This window comes from Notothenia rossii (assembly GCF_949606895.1).
Source record: "Notothenia rossii genome assembly, chromosome: 4".
Classification (NCBI taxonomy): Eukaryota; Metazoa; Chordata; class Actinopteri; order Perciformes; family Nototheniidae; genus Notothenia; species Notothenia rossii.
In genome coordinates, this window is record NC_136902.1 from 22,636,526 (window position 1) to 22,656,445 (window position 19,920).

At 42.6% G+C, this 19,920-nt stretch overlaps 1 protein-coding gene across 2 annotated transcripts in view; it reads left to right on the plus strand.

The window, feature by feature from the left end:
• Nucleotides 1-3,081: 3,081 nt before the first annotated feature.
• rerea (arginine-glutamic acid dipeptide (RE) repeats a) overlaps nt 3,082-19,920 on the plus strand; it is a 128,289-nt gene continuing 111,450 nt past the window's right edge. For both annotated transcript variants that reach the window (XM_079674489.1, XM_079674490.1), the window contains exon 1: nt 3,082-3,368. The gene's annotated coding sequence lies outside the window, so the exon portion shown is untranslated. The remainder of the gene's footprint in view (nt 3,369-19,920) is intronic.

Sequence of the window (19,920 nt, forward strand, 5' to 3'; positions counted from 1 at the left end):
CGTTGTGATTTCCTTTTATATCAATGTGTTCATGTGCTGACTGATTGTGGGCATACTATAGACTCCAATACAATTACACTTTATTGTCAGATCAAGTCTGAGTTTTTCCTTGCATGAGCCTCAGTGATCTGTTCACCTTTTAATTTTATTATAATAACTCCCATATCAATTTAGTTATAATGATTATTTTCAAGATAAGCAAGGTTATGATTACAAATCATTTAGGATTCATAGCTTTCTCACAGAGTACATGAGGTGAAGGGCCTCCTCCTCAGAAACTGCTTCTTTCTGTGCGAGATGTGTGTGGTGTAATCCGAGTACCACCGAGAGGCAGAAACATGAGCTCAGTGCTCGGAGACGCCATTTCTGTCCCCCGGGTAAAATATTTTAGCAGCTCTCTGCAAGCTCTTTTTGTACTGAGCCTTGCCAAGATAAACGAGGGCCTATTCACCGGTGGTATGGTACCTGGGGGGGCTGCCAGCTGGGTCTATGCCACACCAATTCCCTGTTTTGTTTGTGCCCTGTCTGAACCTGTCTCCATTGTTTAGTCGTCACAAAAGAGACTTATTACAAATCACTGGTACAAAGAAACTATCTAGCATTTATTTTTATCACCCTGTGAACATCCTCTGTTGCATATTTCCTTAAACACTTTTTATACACACTTCAATGGACTAATGTTTTACAGAAAGTTCAAAAGGGTAAGAGTTAATCTGGGCGACTTCCAAATTGATATCACAGTTGTGGACTGTAGCCTGAGATTTAAATGAATTTCTCGGAAACTGCAATGGTTCATTTATTTTCCTTGAGACCTCTGCCATCTAGTGGTGATATATATGCAGTACAATTCCCTGAAATTAAATAAGAAATCCGAATTCGAACAAAATGACATTTGAATTTCATTTTTCTGGGCTCATCACATCTAATGCATGTTTCTGTAAAAAGAAAGTGGCACAATTTTCCCACCTAAAATCATCATCGTAAAGATACAAATAAGAAATATTTAAATGTATTCAAACTAGGACAATGTGTCTTTATTTGCAACACTTAAAGGTGGGGTATGTAATTTATTTCAGAAACACTTTTTGTTATATATTCCATAGAATGCTCTTAACATCCCGATAGCAATGAATATATGAAATGCTTTGACAATAAATACATAAAACAATTTCATCTGTGGAAGCCGTAGTACTGTAAAAAGCACGACCAATCCTTTTAGCCGGCCCAGCTAAAATAACTGGATGGCCTACCTGCCTGTCAGCCTTCCATCTGTGCACACATTTATCTCGTGCCTTCATTGGTCATGTGCGCGTTCGTGTGTGTTGGAGGAGGGGCTCAAGGAAGTGGCAGATTTTTTTCCCCGGTTGTGTATTTTCAAATTCTAGCTCACTCGAGCAGGGTTGCATTCCAATAGTCCATTTAGCTTAGGAACCTTCCTAACCAAGTGAAATGACCCGGAAGTACGTCAGTGGCAGCCATGTTAAGTGCCGTTCCAATTCTCCAAATGAAAGGAAAGGAGCGCTGGAAAGGAGGTTTCAAACTTCCTTTATAACCTCCTTTAGTTTAGGAACCACTGGACCTCCCTTACCGAAAGGAGAGGAGAAAATTCTGCCCCACAATGCCTTGCAGCCGCAGCATTTGCCGTCACACAACAGTCGGCCGTTCACGGAAACAAACGATTATGACGGAGAAGTTATATCATGAAAGTTATGGTGCTTATTAAGCATTTTAAAAACGTATGTGGTAACTTGCCAAAGTGCTTTGTTTTGAACGTTCATCAGTATTATAATCAAAAAGAGAAACATGAACGTTAGTTTTTACTGAAATGATCAAGTAAAGTTAACATTTCACTGAGCTGTGGGGTTTGTTCAACTTTTAAAAGATGTTTGAATGGTGATGTACACAGTGATAGGTGTTAAGGACTACGTTTATAATAAATACATTTGTATAGATTTAAAGATCTTTCATACAATCATAAGTATTGAGATCATTTGTATTAATGTGGACCGGAGGGAGAGGGTGACGAGCATACATTTCACACTACTTTTTTATTTCAATTCCAACTTTGGTCATGAAGAATATGTTTCTCTGTTGTCCACGTTCATAAAGCATAAAACAACAGCATCAGAGCACGGTGCAGAGTCTCTAGATGAGTTTACAGTAGTCCCTCGTTCTTATTAAACATCCATGTTGTAGTCCGTTGTATAGAACAATGTAGTTTCCATAGTTTCACCACAGCAGCAGACGCACACAATGACGTCCGCTGGCGCATCATAAACACGTCAGATAATGAAAGTGCAGTCGGATTCTCTAAAGTACCGCAGTCTTTTCTCCTAAATCCTTTTGAATTCTCCTATCCACTATCCCTTAACCCCGTGACGTTTCACTCAGAGGTCAAGGAATAGGAGATAGGGTTAGAATTTAGGAGCTGATTTTTGGATTATCGGAACGCAACCCTGGTTTCTCCAAAATTACCTACCCCACCTATAATGTGTGCTAATTTCACAAATCATTTTTTTCTCCAAAAGACTTTTGAACCTCACAAGCACAAATAATGAATTGCGTAGGCACCATCATTTTCTAAAATCAATCAAAAAAGAAGACACATATTGTGGCTTGTATTATGAATACAGTATGTGCTGCTATCTTAAATTGAAAGTTTAGTTCACTTTAAAACAAATTTATTTTACCGAAGAGATAATCCCAATCCCTGTACGCCTTTTAAATTAGGGAATTAGTGTATGCATTTTAATTGTATATGCCCCTGATATGCCCTTACTGTAGGCTATAATATTCAATACTGCAGTACACTCAAATCTCCTGAGGTTTTATTCTTTTCTTCTGGGCTCACTGACAGTCCAAATATAGTCTGGTAGTATCACAGGTTTATAGGGATGAAGATAGACCAAGTGTTGCTAAAGCAAAGACACCCCGTGGACTCCCACACCGCCCCTCTCCTCTGTGGATGTTCCCACTTTTGGCCAGTGGGTGACGATATTTTACCGGTTGAACTTTGAGAACCCCCCGACTGTTCTCACCCCAAGATGAAGAAGGATGCTGTCATGCTGAGTGCCCCTCACACACTAGCCTCAGCATTCCGGCAACGATTACTCCCTCTGTATTCTCAAGTCCATCATTTATGACAGCATTATATCAAACGTAGTGCGTTACGCTATAGCTACATAAGAGAAGATATATACAGGTGGCACTGCAGCTGCTGTGCTACTCTGTGTGTAGTGGCGACACTTGGCTAACTAACGTTGGCTAATTGCCCCTGCTGCTGCTGCTGCTGCTCTGCTGCTGCTATTGTTTGTTGTTGCAGTCCCTCATCAAACAAATCACAGATGTTGTAGATCAAGCTCTTTAAGGTAAGTGCCATGAGCTTCAACCTGCCGTCTTCTTTGCCTTTTGACGTTTATCAGCAAACGAGCAAAACATGACACATATGAAGGAACAGTTTGTAAACGTTGGACTGTTAACGTATACCCTTGCTTGCTAGCTTTTTGGCTAATTTGCCTATTAGCAACCGCTAGCTAGTTAGCTGATAGTCTTGTTTGCCCCTTACTGTTGCTGGTTACCATGGACCGACGTTAGCTGCTAGCGCCAGTGACTAGCACTGATTGGGAATGCCAGCAAGGAGCAGTGTAATGTCTGGATACAGACAGCTCGTTGACACCGGTTATCACAGAGCAATTGTAACACACACAACATGGCTTCATTTTATTAAAACGCATTTTGGTTCTGACGTACACCTTGCCTTGCAGCAGCCCATAGCAACGGGTTTCCCATTTTGAATCACCAAGTGTAGTATCTCTGTTCCAGGAAGTAGCCTGAGCCCATTCGGCTATTGTCATTAGCTAAGGGAAACGTTAGCTGGGGAAGCTAACTTGCTGTCTTTGTGTGGTTGATTTGTGATCAATTATTGTTATCTGGCTTACAGTTTGTGATTAATTCAGCGGTTGGATAAAACAAAGCCAAAACAAGATAACGACACACTCATGTTGACGTTTGGAAACAAAGATGCAAGTCTTGTTAAATCCTCATGGGAGAAATTTGTCCAAAAATAGAGTAAGCAAAACTGGCATTGACACACACTTTTCACCTCTGGCAGGCTGAGTAGTTCATACACATTTGAGTACTAATGACTTCAATACGAAGGTACAGGGATAGTTATATTTACTGGGTTTATGCTTTTATCAGTTAAGTTTGCTTTTTGCTTATGGTAAGAGTAAGTTATAAATAATAATAATAAGTTTGAAAAAAGGTAAACAAAGGACACTTCTTGGCTACAGACACCATGCAGAATATGTCCTTTTAAAATAGATTGTCAGGATTGTTTCTATTTATGTTAATGTCTGTCTCTGTATCTGACTAGCCAGAGCCATTAATAGTTAGTGATTTATATTTATTGAGTGCTTATGACTCACTGACTAGTTCACATTCTCGTGCCTTACAGACTAAATAACCGTGAACATTTGTGGACTTCGACATAACTAATGAATATACACTGTGCACAATGATCTAAGGCGTGAGAAACATCTGATCTGCTACATAAATGCCAAGCTATTTTCAGTCCACTGAAAGAAAGTAATTTAATGTTGACATCAAGCATTTCCTACTTGTCAAAGTGCCACCACGTTAGTGTATAAGGCAATCTTTAATAAATGATCTGATATCCTGACAGAATAGTGTTGTTAAACATAGACATGCTCACACAATATTATGTTTAATGACTGTAAACAACGTAACACAGAGTCGTGTTACCTTGCCATCCATTACAACATCATATCTATTCAGTTTTTGCCACCTGTTCAGGCTTCCTTGACATGACTCGGTAATGGGACGACACTGAACTGGAAAAGTTCATACACACATTATGTAATGTCTGTTACATAGCAACAGTGTGTTAGGCAAGGAAACATATATGCATGCCCTTATAGTCAGAATTGTTTTGAGAGAAATACTGCAGCTATATGGCTGGGTTTTGAGTCAATATGATAAATAATGTCCATTTAATGGAATCATATCATAGTGAAATTATATTTGGAGATATCGTTTTACACCATAATAACGCCTACTTTATTAGTAATAACAAACAGGACAGAGTTTCTGCATTATGATGGTGGAGAAAAATGTGTGAAGGTCTACTTGGAACCCACTTTTTCGTTAAATAAATTCTAATTAGTGTTTTATTTTCCTTTTTTCTGCACCAGAGAAATTTGCCTATGGGAATATGCCAGTGTTGTTCAATCAAGCTATTGTATTAATTTGATTACTTTTGATTTTCGCATGTACTTTTAAAAAAATTAAATGTGAAAATACTCAGTACATTTTATTCGTCAAGTATATATTTCACACAGGAATATACAGGAATTGGCTTTACCTTGTTGTTATTCTGTATAGTTTATTGGTTATTGAATCACCAGAAAACATGATGTTTTGTTATGTAACTTAACAAGCTAAGGAAATATACAGATGTTGGCCCTATCATTCAGCCTAACAATGTATGTCCACAGTGAGTTGTAAAATAAAACACTAACATATACTATTCCTCACTTGCTTTGAAAAATATATATTTTAAAACAAAACGCATACAATGAATTAGATTTTGCCAGACATGTCCTGTATGAAGTCATTGCAGACACTTTTTCACAAATATATCCTCCATGGTTAATCTGATGTTTTGGCATTTCCCCCTGCTTACTGGTTGTGATTTAGATTTTCTTAAAATACCACTTACACTGAAAACATGCTATGTTATTTTACAGAGGGCTGCCATTACAGGCTATACGTTGATTATTACTTTAGCACAGCGCTGACAGAAAAGCACCTTAATGTTGGGTTTATTGTTTTTGTAGAAAGAGATTTTTTCAGGTACAACCAAAGGATAGTTTACAATATAGCTTTAAACAGAACATTTCTGACATTCATTATAATGTGCAAAGTCCTTTTTAAATCCACATTATCTGGTTAGTTCAGGGGTCAGGAGGTCAGGGTGTTTTATAGTGTTTCAATTTGAATGGGATCTCAAGAGCAGCCGTGGGTAAAATTACTTTGAGACACATATCCAATGACACACCCCATCCATCGAATGTTAATCTATCTGGGTGGCTGTAATGGCAGCCGAGTAATGATAAGAGAAGTGTAATAACCCTGCTATTTTCCTTTAATGACTAATGTGTGTTTGAGTAATGGCAGCTCTCTGAGTAATATGTGGCAAAGCCAGACAATGTTATAGAAAATCCCTTTTCACTGCAATCTGACACCTCTTTGTGAATACACACGCTCAGGAATTAAATGTTTACATGCTGCGCCAGATTGGCATCTTGCTGTTTTTTTCACCAATATGCCGTCACATCATCTTTCCTTTGCCATGAATTGTCATGAAAAACGATTTCCCACAATAACGGCTGGGTCTAGTCTCAAAGCACACTGAGGCATTGTGGTATTGTGTTGCAGTACGAGACGGTGCTATAACCTGTCATCGCAGTGGCAAGCCTGTATTTTGAAAGGAGCATTTTACTCTCAGCAAAGCTATTGTGTTTCAAATAAAGGTGATTAGGAGGATTTATTGTGACTTTTGCTCAGGGATCTCATCTAACAGTATGAAATTATGTCGGCAGGAAAGGTAGGTAGGCATTGAAATGTCTGCTTGACCGAGCCAACACAGGAAATGATGTGTAATCAAGCATCTGTCGACGTCAGATTTGTAATTAAGAAAGTGAGCCTTGTAGTTGTATTATAATGACCATGCATAGCTGCAGCAAAGACAGCACAATAGGGAAACAAGTGGATAAATGGATTTGGCTTTTCCCAGCACATTGTTTGATATAAATTTCATCGCAAGATATCTGGCTGTTACATCGAAAATTAATGCTCTGAACAAAGGAGCAATGTTCCCTCGAAGACCTCTTGATGGGCCATTCAAGTGCTGTATATTCATTAAAAATAACAATCTGTCAGCATTTACTGACAGCATGCACAACAAGCCAAGCTCTCTTTATTGTTCTCCGAAGATGTTTTTTAGTTCCCGTGCCAAGAGCTGGGTAATTGGCTGTAGCAAAGCCTTGCATGTGTTGTTTTAAGATATTGGACTGACACGCACAGGGCACACTGGCAGAAACGAGGCAGGAATCCCCCCCCCTCCCCTCCTCCCCCTTACTGGCTTATCCCAGCAAGTCAGAGGCAAGACGCTGGATGTTTTTTGTGGTCTCTGACAGCTTCCCTTCACCTCTCATAAGAGGAGATCCAAGCATCATATCTTATCTTTGTTTGATTCAGGCCTAGCTCTGCAGCTCCACAATTGTGCCAAGGAGATAGCATCGGCAAACTCTATCCGTGTTAACAATTGTGAGCTGTCTTGCTACATACTGCCGGTGGTATTTGATGTTCTAGATGTGATCAAATCTGCTTTTTCTTTGAGCTCAGCTATGGTGAAGTCGGTTTCACTTCATCTTGCAAATGCCGCCTCTGTCTTATTGGGCCTGGCATGGCATGGATTCACGTCTTCACTGATGAGGCACATTGTGTTATGTGTTGTTGCCAGCCTCTTGGCAGGTCCTAGGTACAGCAAAAAAACAAGTTCTTTCCATATCTGCCTTGTTCAATTTTGTATATAGCTTTGAGGCAATGAGACTGCAAAGTGTTGCATCTCATCACACTTCATTGTCTTTTGTGATGTATGTACATCAGGGCTTGTATTTTTGTATAACTCGAAATACAGGGTTAATATGTGTGAGTCTAAACTGCAACAGTAAAGATAGGACATTGATTTGAAGACGTAGTTTTTAAGATAGTTATTGCACACAAATTAAAATGTTGGCAGTATTACAGATTTCTCATTAATCTCACTTATTATTAGTTAAACACTATCTATTACTACTAGCCTTTTTTCAGCATTTGCGCAACATAGACTAAAAATAGCACTTACTCAATTACAGTGCCCAAAAGCATGAATTGAAAGAGTTCAAAAATAACAGTCAGCCATTTGCCATCTCAATGAAAGAGGAAAATGAAATGGTGTAGGATCAGCTGGCTGGCCCCTGAGGAGAGGGCGAGAAAGGGGGGAGAGAGATGAGGAGGAGGAGGAGTGCTTTGCCGCTGTGTGTGTGTCAGTGCTGATTAGGTAAGAGATTGCCTCATGTAATGACACGGCATGGCGCTAGTGGTGCAGAAACACAAACAATACATACCAGTGTTTTAGTGCGCACACCCCCTGCAGCTGCCTGCCTGAAGATGTTTAGACATATACGCTCTCACTAGAATATTTCAACGTCTTTAGATGATGCCCTTTCTAACAACGCACACATTTACGCCATTTAGATGGCAATAGCTCTTATCTCCTTCTGCTTTTTTTCTTCTGTAGCACAGATGAAAGATGGCGGTGATTAAAGGAAAGGAGCTCTTCAGTGTGTGCAGTTTTCTATCTGCGATTGTAACAATTGACAGCAGTGTTATTCAGCACAGATGTGTGTCTTTGAATATGCTACTAAACCTAACCGGCCATACCCTCTGCTTTGTTAGCTCAACATTAAGCATAGGGGATTTTCTGTGTTGTGTATTTGACTAATTTATACACAGTAAGCGGCAACTAACAATTATTTTTATTATTCATTAATTTGCCTATTATTTTCTCAATTAATTGTTTGGTCTTAATGTCAGAGAATTGTAAAAAAAACCTCCATCCCATTTAATTAGTCCAAGGTAATGATTTTAAACGTCTTGTTTTAGCAGTCCAAACCCCAAATATGTTTAGGCTAATATGTATAAAAACAAAGAAAGCATAAAATCTCTATATAAAAAAAAAAAGCTACATTTTCTAAATGATTATCAAAATAGCTTTTCTGTAAACTACTACTACTACTACTACTACTACTACTACTACTACTTCTAATCGATTAGTCTCATTGTTGCAGCTGTATTTCACAGAATGCTAACAGAGTTGTCATTCATTAGCTTGTCTAATACAAGGTCTGCTTTTGGCTAAACGCCAGTGTTGTTCTGTATACAACAAAAAGATCTACTGTGTTTCCTCCTGACACATTGATTAAGACCAACAGTCACTTTGTTGTTATTATCAGAGAGCCACCTTGATTAGCAAGTCTAAATGATGCGGTTGATTTAATTGATTGTTTTGTAAAGAGATTTGTCAATAACAGCAGTCTATTGTCCCAACGAACATATGTCTTTGTCATCAATTAAAGTGGATGTAATGGCTTATTAAGATGTGTTTTCATCTGTACAATACTGGGTATGCAAGACATTGATTTTCAACACTGTGGAGACAAATCCTGCATACATCTTTTTACAATGTGCTGGTTGTGCTCTCTTGCCTGTGTGACTAATATTGCGCTGATGTTGTGACTGCACATGAGGCACAGTCTGTTTGCAGAGCTGCAGACCCCAGACCTGTGACCGATGTTTTAATGGAGACAGCACACAAGCCATTGCTGAGCCCGGGGTTCATGCAGCCATGAGGAAGTGACCCGGTGACATTGTTGCACTCTCATGCTCACGAGGTGCCTCGGGTAAACTGTGTCCTTGCTTGCCCTTGCAGGTGAGGCACACCTCTAGAGCTGGCTGAGCCTTGGGTTTAGGTGCTGGATCGACCTAAGCTTTAGGGGATGGACATCTTGTCTCTGTGCAAACCTCAGCTCCAGCAGCCGGCACAGAGAAAATGAGTTCTGAGGATTGGGTTTAGATTTGCCACTGTAGCACTTCAACTCTGATACACTCTAGCTACCATCAGGGGGATGGCTGTCAGAGAGCGGGAAGGGGGGGGGGGAGAAAACAGCGAAGCACAGCAGTGCTATCTAATAGATCAATTTGTAATAAATCTGTTGCCTCAAGCTGTTGTTGTTCGCTTCTACTCAGTAAAAGGTGTCTGCGTTTCTCAGGCAAGAAAATGCTTGTCAGGCAGGGCATACAGAGCTATCAGAGAATGAGACGCGCCTAAAGCACAGTAAATCATTTTCTCTGTGCTCCGTTTACATTGGTGGAACGCATCGCTCCGTTATCAGCACATTCCATTGGTCAAGAAACTGGGGGTAATAACCAATCAATGGGGCCGAGCGCACAAATGAGGAAGTGACGCTCCCCTCACATTACATTTCTCCATCATTCAATACGAGCTATTAATCACGATGCGGGAGCTATTGATTAGGCTATCAGCCAATGTATTTGCCAGGAGTCATTCCACAATGTGAGGATCTGTTCAAGTAGTGCTGCTCCACGAAGAAAAGCGTCAGAATTGAAATGGCCCCATTATTATGACAACAGTTTGATCTTTAAGGTAACAAAAGAGCGGGCCTCTATAGGGACCACAGGGGAGCGCTCCTGCTCCTCCTCCACCAGCAGCCATATGGACCGTACTAATTGTGTTTTACGCCAACCATTTTCCCTGATCCATCGGGGACTTGTGGTAGTGCTGTAGCTATAATGTCACCATGCAGTGGGCTGGCTCATGAAAGAAACATTAGCGAGCAAGATGAGAAGACAGGAAGGCAATACACTGCGAGTCAACACAAGTATTGATTGTATTCAAATGAAATCTCTGCTTCTCTGTTCTGAATCTCATGTAAGACGCCTTTTCAAAGTATGATTTTCTATTATTGCTTTTTTTCAATTGTTGTCGGAGAGTAGATCTGTTTCACATATGCACTTTATCAAGGGGAACCGTCTCTAATTCTAGGCATGCTGCCAATGTATAAAGATATAAAAAGAGGACTTGCTCATATATACTTATCGTATTAATTCACGTGATGTTTTTTTAAGAAGGTAGTTTATTCTGATGCTGAACAGTCCCACATTTAGTCAGCTGTAATTGCACCACAGAGAAATTGTCTGTCATCTCATTTGTATGTTGAATGTAAATGTGACATTCGGATATTTGCTTTGCCCTTCAGGCCAGGGATTGGTTGTAAAGGGTTTGAAGTGCTTAGCGTGTGACTGAGGGAAATCTGTGTGTGTATTTTAACTTGTTTATAATATGCAATCATGAAAAGGGCACATCTCTGGAAATGAGATCCTTTAAAGGAGGGGAGGGGAGAGGTGTCGGAGTGGTGACGGTGGGGAGAAAGTGCGTGTGTGTGTTTCATTGTGTCCCCGCTAACAGTTTTCCTGTAATTATTGAAATTGATGTTTGCTGCGAAGCTGTAAATCTGCAAGATCTCTTGTTAATAAAGCGGCAGAGGCAGCCGAGCCGTTGGGCTGTGAAATAAAAGGCAATCAAGCCTCCAACATCCTGTCCCTCGCCCCAAAATGAAGCAGCAGAAATCCTAATTAACTGAGAGGAAGAGCGGCTCCTACTCCACTGCTCGGATAGTCGGAGCTAGCTGCTGTCCTCTAATGAAGACGCTCTGCCAGCCTGCAATCTCTCCTTCTCTCTATCTCCTCCGTCCTTCCTCCCAGCCCTCTCTATCTAGCTTGCCTGAGGTGTTGTCTCCCCCCTTCGCTACCTCCCTCCTCCTCCTTGTCCCTTGTGAGTGAAGTTGTGGATGTGGCTGTTGCACTGATGGGGAGAGAGAAGCTTTGTTGCCTGGAGGTGTCCTGCACAGGAAAATCGGTGAGCTAGATGGCCGCTGTGATGTGAATTGCTGCTTATGTAAAGTGCTATGAGAGACAGCATCGATCTCCTCCCATTGATTTCATAGATCCTCCTTAAGATGACGATAAAGTTGTCTTCCTGTGTCGGCTTCAAGTGCTCCTTTTTTCAAATCAGCGATGTGGCAAATTACTCAGCCGCCCATATTCCAAACAGCATTGTGTGATCATCTGCATGGCTGAAAGTCAGGTTGAATCTCGCTTTGCACCTTTGATATGTGTTCATGCGTGTGTCTTTGCAGGAAAACCATAACTCTTCCAGCATGTCAGTCACTCAGTAATACGTTGGATAGGAATGATGTTTTTGGCGTTAACCAAAGTGCTTTGAATGTATAGGCCTTCAGAGTAGCTGTAATAGAAAATAATGCTGGGTGTTGTGAACACTGCTATAAGCCTGGTCTTTGTTGCTGTGAAGGAGTGAGTGGTGATGGATTGTTTGAAACCTGAGCGTGCCTCTGCTCCCAGCCAGCTGCTTCTCACTATTTACCTGTAAACTTGTCCTTTCTGCTCATGCTTTGTCTATGGGTGGCCGCAGAGCTCTTTATCTGTCGCCTTTCCCCCCCTTTGTCGTACCAAGCAGCCCAAAGGCCTCCAGGGATGAACAGACAAATAGAAGACAGCGAGAGGTGAGGCTCAGTCCCCCCCCCCCCCCCCTCATTCTCCCATCTATCTTTCTCCCTCGCGAGCACTCTGCCAGACAAGTTTCCAGGCACTCAAAAGCAGCAAATCGACTCACTGTAGGAATCACTGTCACTTAGCCGAGCTGGGGCATAGCGGCACACTAGGAGGCCGAATCCTCCTCCTCCTCCTCCTCCTCCTCCTCCTCCTCCTCCTCCTCCTCCTCCTCTCCCCGTTTCACCGCCTTCTCAAATGAAGAAAATACTATTTGGCATGGCTGAAGCCTAGTGCTCTGTACAGATGAGCTTATTTCAGCCCCCAAACAGCTCCTCTTTCTGCCTCTTCAGTTACACATTAGTGGAATGCTACTGATGACAACCTGATTAAGTGCTTGTGGATGGGTCTAGTGAGCAGCGTTCTCTCGCTCTTGATTCGCTCTGGTTAATTTTAAACAACACAATCGGCAGGCGAGATGGTTTCGCCAGCGCTACTGTGTGAATCTCATCCAGGTTGGGGATGTTTTGTTTGTGCACAGACTTCATGATTGTGATTGAGCGCGTGAGGAGAGCGCTGTCAGAATGTCAGTCTTTTATTCTCGGCACAAAGCAAACGATCTGCTAGACACAACGCCGGCGCTCACTGCAAAACCCAAATGCAGTAAGTGGAGTAAGGTAGCTTGTGGTTTCATATCACGCTTGTGCACATGCACTCATAAACACATAGACCCTGTGTAATGAAAGCCAAGGACTCTCCTGACAGCAGGAGTTTACATTTCACTCCTCAGTGCGACAGCTTTGTCACAGGGAAGAGGTTCAGCAGCACCTCTGGCAGCCCTCGGAGACTTTCCCTCGGAGACCCTGCAGTCCTCCCTTTCTTCTCCTTGTTTCCCTTTTTATTTAGCACTCCGGCTTTTCCTCTAATCAGCGACAGGCTTGTGAAAACCTCAACATAACACAATACACAGTGCTGCTTTATTTCTTTTTGTCTCTTTCCCTCTGCTTGACTCTTCCCCAGAGGTTTTTTTTTTGTCTTGCCTGAACAGCTGCTGCTGTGAAGAGGATGACAACAGGCAGAGAAAACTAAAAGGACACGTTGTCTTCGCCCCCCCCCCCCTCCCCAGTTTATTTTCTCTTTTCACTTCAATGTAAGCAGCTGCTTACATTTCACAAGGCTCATCCACCTTAAATTTGCTGTTAAAGATCGCGAAAAAAGACGAAAGCGTGCAACGCTCTCTGGGAAGGAAGCTTAGGAATGCAGGTGTGGGTGTAGAGGAAGATGGAGGTCATACGTTCTTTTCTTTTGGTTTGTGTGCGTTTTTAGTTGGTAAGACTAAGCGAGCTCCTGGGGCAAAGGAGTCGGCAGGCGACGTGTTTTAATTGTTTGTGACAGAAACAGTAATGTGTGACTAGTGGACCCAGGAGATTACAATCCGGTCAGCCGCTTCAAGGAGTGTCAGAGAGATGCATTACCACGTCTTTGTCTCCCTCTCTGCCCCTCTGAGCCACAAACCACTCGCGTGCATTAGCCAGCAGTGATTTCTCCTCCGTTCACCCCCTCACCCTGATCCTGATCCTGATCCTGAGGAGCTGCTGGTGGAAAACCTCCCAGCCTTCTTGAATGAATCCTTGTGTGTGTGTGTGTGTGTGTGTGTGTGTGTGTGTGTGTGTGTGTGTGTGCGCGCGTGCGTGTGCTTGCAGCCCTGGTCTTCGGCAAATCTCTGCAGCCAACCTGATTTGACTTGGTAATTGGGCACTGATGAGTCTTCGGGGGAAACTGAAAATGAGCACAAAACCATACAGCAAAGCCCTACTGCTGTGTGGCTGCTGAATAGACTGTGAAAGGGTTTTCAATAGCAATTGACAGAAGAGGAGAAAAAAAGAGTGTGAGGTAAAAATGGAGGACTGTAGAGATATAGCTGTCATCTGTTGATGCCCACGGCTGACTGCTCAACCTGCAGCACACAAGAAAGCTAGAGATTCAGCGCAGAGGCTTCACCTCTATTTGTATTTTTACTCCACTCTAGTGAAAAAGATGGTTTCCTCTCCACCACAGCAGCTTATTTACATCTTTAGCAGAGATCATTGCACACAGAATATTGAGTTTAGTGTGGAGGACATAAAAGGTAGCTAAGCCAGGAGTATAGGGGAGATAAAAGCAGGATCGCTTAAGCACTCAGTTATTTGAAGCACATTTCTGCTTCTGTTGATGTAGCCACCAGCCTAATAATTCATCGTGCTTTATCACTCAGTGCACACACACAGACACACGCGCGCCATCACACACAGTCGCTACTAGCACACACACACACACGCACGCACGCGCGCGCGCGCACGCGCGCCATCACACACAGTCGCTACCAACACACACAAATTCCCCTTGGCGGCGAGGGTAGCCCAATTTAACATAAAACGGGCGATTTAAAGATGAAATGCTCATCCTTCTGCTGCCTCACCACGGCCGTCCAACAGATGAGTATTTCTGTGAACAAAAAGACGGCTCCCTCACAGGGGCATCTTGTCTGTGTTATCACTCCAGCTAGTGCCGCAATTAATATTAATGTGATATAAAGCACGCTCCAGCAGGCCTGCTTCCCTCTCCCTTTGTTTGTGCGTGTGTGTGTGTGTGTGTGAGAGTCTGTGTTTGTGACTCAGGAGGAAGGGAACAATAAAGCCAGCGGGGGATAAGAATCTAGGCAGGATATGACAGTCCTCATGTCAGCTGTGTTGGAGCTGGAGGGATGTGTGGATAAAGAGGAGGGATGAAACTGAGCCCGTCAGACAGGTAGCACGGCGCGCAGGTAGAGGCTTCATCACTAACAGCTGGGGGCGGCGCACAGCCTGTTTATTTAGTCATGTTGTAATAATGCTTGACCTTTTCTTTCAAGTCCACGGCCTGACCTTTTAGCACCTTACTCCCCGGCAAATCAGTGTGTGTATGTGTGTGTCACACAGAGACATGCAGAGAGGGAAACGAGCACCTCCTTTGCAGGGAGCTTCATGGTCTGCCAACTCCAGGAGTGGATTGTTCCAAATTAGTATGCATTAGGTGTTTAGTGCAAAGCATTTAATTATGCAAGATGGCACTAAACTGTCTATGTTATGATTAGCCCAACACGTTACAACCTTAATCTCTTCATTTCCCCCCCCCCCCCCCCTTATCTCCTTTCGCGGGTGAGGAAGAGGTAAAGGGTGGGGTGAAGGGTGGGTTGATGGGCTGGTGAAGGAGGAGGATGGGGGGGGGGGTGCTTTAGAAATTCTCCATATTCCATTAGATGTTACAAGTATCTCTGCATAGCCAATGTTTTTTTTTTTCCCTCGAAGGATTTGATATTTTCTTCCCCCCCCTTCACACCCCTTCTGATACTTTGTCAGGCGATATTGAATCAAGTCGCTTCCTTTTATGTGTGTGTGTTTCACTGAGCCGCTTTTCATGGTAGGGAAGGCTTTTTTAATCTTGGGCAGCAGGCAGCGGTGGCAGCCGGGCGGAGGGAGAGGCAGGCAGGCAGGCGGGGAGAGATCCAGGCGGGCAGGCGGTCGCTGCAGTGGAGCCCCAGCAGCCCCCTGGAGGAGCCCATTATACAGGAGAGATATCAAACCATGAATCATTTACGCCAGCCCTCCCCTCCCTCCCTTCTCCTTGACGCCCGGCCGGCCGCCTACTTGCCGCTGTCTGCATCTTTAATGAATGATTATTGCTTTTCATAAACATGAGCTGCAGTAATTAAAGTGTTATTGATCCTTTCCATGTAGGCTCCATGGCAGACAACCATTTTGTTTAGCCCCCTTAGAAAAAGTGGCTCGAGGAACAGCAGACTGTGATTTATTTAGCCTGACGGTGTGATTCCCCCCCCCCCCCCCCCCCCCCCTTCTGTTTAAGTATTTTTAAGAATAGCATTCATTCAGGAAGAGGGGGGTGATACTGATGACACATCAGGGTGGGGTTTTGGGTTGTTTTCATTGTGCACTGTGTCGTGAATGTTGATGTTTTGCGTGAAAAGTGTAGAGGCACGGGGGTTAATGTGCTGGAAAATAGTGATTTAGGTCAGTGGTCGTGTTTGCATCTGTCACTCTGACAAGTCGGTGCTTTAGGAGGCTGTGCGGCGTAGAATAAAGGACAGAGTGAGAGACAAGTGAAGAGAGTGCTGGCTCTTTCAAATGGAAAAGAGGAAAACCTGACTTGACTGTGATGTGTGCTCTCGGCGACAGGCACCGTGTTACAAGCAGCCGTTTGATATAAATCTAATCAGTTTCACCTCTTCATTGAGGATCAAGACAGTTAAAGCAAATAAGTGCATGTCTCCTCGTCTTCCTCCATCTGTTTTCCTCTCCCACCCTGCTGTCGTTTATTCCTGGTCATTCTATCTTCCTACTTTCACCATGCTTGTCTTTGCTCTCTTTCTACATCTCTCCTGTGTTTCCTCATCTGCCCTCTCCCTCTGTTTCAATCACGAGTGCACTTCAGTTTCTGTGTAAATATCACAATCACCAATGAGGAAAAAGGGCTGGGATCTCCACAGGGGGATTAGAGGAGCCATTTTGTGTATCACTTATTAATGTGTCCATCTCTCCCCCTGAGCTATATGGATTGTTTCTTGTCATGCAGGCAAACGTATACATATATTTGCAGTTTTTACTTCCATCATTGTTTGAAGGGTTTAGCAGTTACATTTCATGGTTGTAATAAATGTCTACACTCCAATGAATTGCTTACCTGTATAATAGTGTTACATTTTGATGGGAAATTGGTTACACCTAATTATTTTCTATTCGCAGTTGTTGTTTTTCTTCTCTTTCCGAAAACTGCCTAATAACACGATCATAAAGAAATGTTTCAAAACACAATATACAAATGAAAAGATCTGTTTAAACTAGCCTGAGCCCATTGCTCCCCTCCTCTCCCTGCCCTATGGCTGGTCCCTTTTGTTAGCGAGCCACATGTCTCTCTGCAGGGCTTAGTCTAATCAGTGCTAAATATTCAGCGGTAGCCCATAGCCTAATCAGCCAGAGCATAATCATTGTCAACCAATTGCATTCCTCTTGACCTCCCAGATGGAGGTAAACTGCACAGCCTCTCCATAGCGCCGCCTCAATTACTGCAGCAGGAGTGGTGATAAAGAAAGACCACAGGCTCAAATAAAAATGGCTGATTGATGTGGACACACATGGATTATAATTGGATTTAAGGAAGGATGTTAATGGTGTTAGAGGCCTCGTGGTGGAGCTCCATCCTAAACACTGTATTTAGTGATTTAGCTTTTCCACTTTCTCAACTTAAGCAGTTATGCATCACAACACTATTACTGGGGACTTGGGACCTTCAGAACAACCCTCTTGTCCCGCCCTCTCTGTATGTCAAAGGTGGATGTGATGTGTGTATTGATGTATGTATAATGTTTGTGTGGAGGTAAAATGCTTATGTGAGCTTCCAGTAACTGGTTCTGTTATGTTAATGACAGCTGTGGGGTCAGAACAAAGAGCTGTCTCGCACACGTGCACCCACACGCATGCACGCGAAGCTCTCTGGGAATGACGCACGCGCATACACACACACACACACACACACACACACACACACACACAAAAACACAGAATGAGTAAATGGGAGAACTTGGGGAGATGAGATGTCAATCCTACAGTAGTTGCGTTGCAAACTGCAAGAATAAAGCTGTAAACAAACCATTATTTTTCATTATGAATTATATATTTTTGTATTTAGTCCCTCACCTTCCCTTCACAAAGATCACTCATGTTAGTAGTTCTCCATAGAATGAATGAATGAAAGAGCATAACTATGATTGAATAATAGCTTCCTCTATGCTCTCATGTGGTGAAGTTAAGCTGCAGTGGCTAGCAGCTAACAATGCTAACAGAAAAAAAACGGCGCAAACTACATCAACATTTCTTAGAGATATAACTATGTTAACCTAAGGAGAAACTGGCATATGTGTTACGCTTCACAACAACAGTGTCTGAGACAGCAGTATCAGCTGTTACCATTTCTGGAAAAGTGCAGAGCGACAGAATATTTGTAGCTATAACCAAAATATTTCTCAATATCTTCACATATAATTTGTTTTCTCTGCTTTGTTAATAAAAAATAAATTAAAAAAAGTCACATTTTTCCACAGAAGTATTGATTTGCCAATGAAATTAAATGATCCTCACATTTGTGTATCAGTTGAGAAATGTATTTGTTAGTTAATCATGTGATGAATCTATTAGTAAACAGTCATATCTGCGGATGACTAATTGATTCATCAGCAGATGGAGGGGCTGGTCAGTCATGTTGCTGTGGGTTGGAGGTTCACTGCTCTCCTTGTTCTCAGATTGCTCTCCATTTATTTCTGTTTATCCTAATGGAGAGCATTGAGAGAGGGATGTAATTAATTGACCCTGGTCTCTCAGAGGAGCTGTGGTTTAGTCCAGGAGCAGGTGCTGACTGCGCTACCCACCATCTCTTCCACCAATCCTCATGTCGGTGTGCATATCACTGCCGAGTGCCCAACACTCCCTGCTGACCGATTGGCTCTCGGTAAGTGCAATGATGCTGGTTGCCTGAGCCTTTCGTGAGCAGCAGGGACCAATGCCTGCAACCAATGCCTGCAGGAGTGCTCTCCCCTCAGCCGCTGCTTAGCCAAGCCTGCCCGGTGCAGAGTGCCTCCTTTCCCACTCTCACTCTGCTCTGCCTGGCAGTTTATTAAAGGGAATACTAGCTTTTTCCTCGCGCCCGGGCGTTTGATTTCAACAGCAGCAGCAGAAGCTGTCATGACAGATAAAAGGCAGCGGGCCCCAGAATTACTGTGCACACAGCGTCTGTATTTACTGCGTCATTTTCCCTGCCTCTGACAAGGGAGGAGGAGAAAATGGAGGACAGGCTGCTGCATTCATGTGTCTTTACATTGACATGTCTCATCAGGGAAAGAGGTGGACAGACAGTCTACAGTGAAGCCATCAATCAGCCCTTTTCAATTCGCCCGTCCAGCACACTGTACGACTCACACAAAGACTGACAAAAAGTGCATTATTGCTGCTGTTGACATATTTTTATAAACCCCTTTTTTCAGTTGGCTTTGTCAGCTGGAGAAAAACAGTGGGATGATAGTTGTGTGTGCGGCTGAAAATGTCAAGAAGCAGTTTACTATGTTTTGTACTAAGACCCTGTGGATTGATGTGATTGGGAGTGTGATTTTTATAACAAACATACAAACGATATAATCACTCTCACACAATTTTTTATAAATATGTAGACTGATTATATGCTTTGTATGTTTGTTATAAAAATCCCAGGTTCTTAATCCTTATCTTGATGTAATTAATTCCTCAGATAGTTGCCAATTTTAGTTAATCAGATAATTGGTTCAAATTATTTATTTTGATTTCAGTTTTTTCTTATATGCCACGCCTTCACAACGAGTTAACGGAGTGATCCATTTTGCTGGCAGTATCCCTCCCTGAGACTCAGGGTCATGCTAATTTTTCATCGGCATCATTTCATTGAGCTTTAATTAACACAACAAGGATTCAGTGTCCTCCAGTGTCATCCACTCAGACAGCTAATACAAACTCATTAGACTAACTCCCAGCAACTCTAAAACAAAATGTTATTACACTGTTTACTGTTTCAGGTTATTATTAGAATTGATTATGTTGATGTATTCAGCCACATAAATTAAGGTTTTCAGTTCATATCCTGGAGGCCATC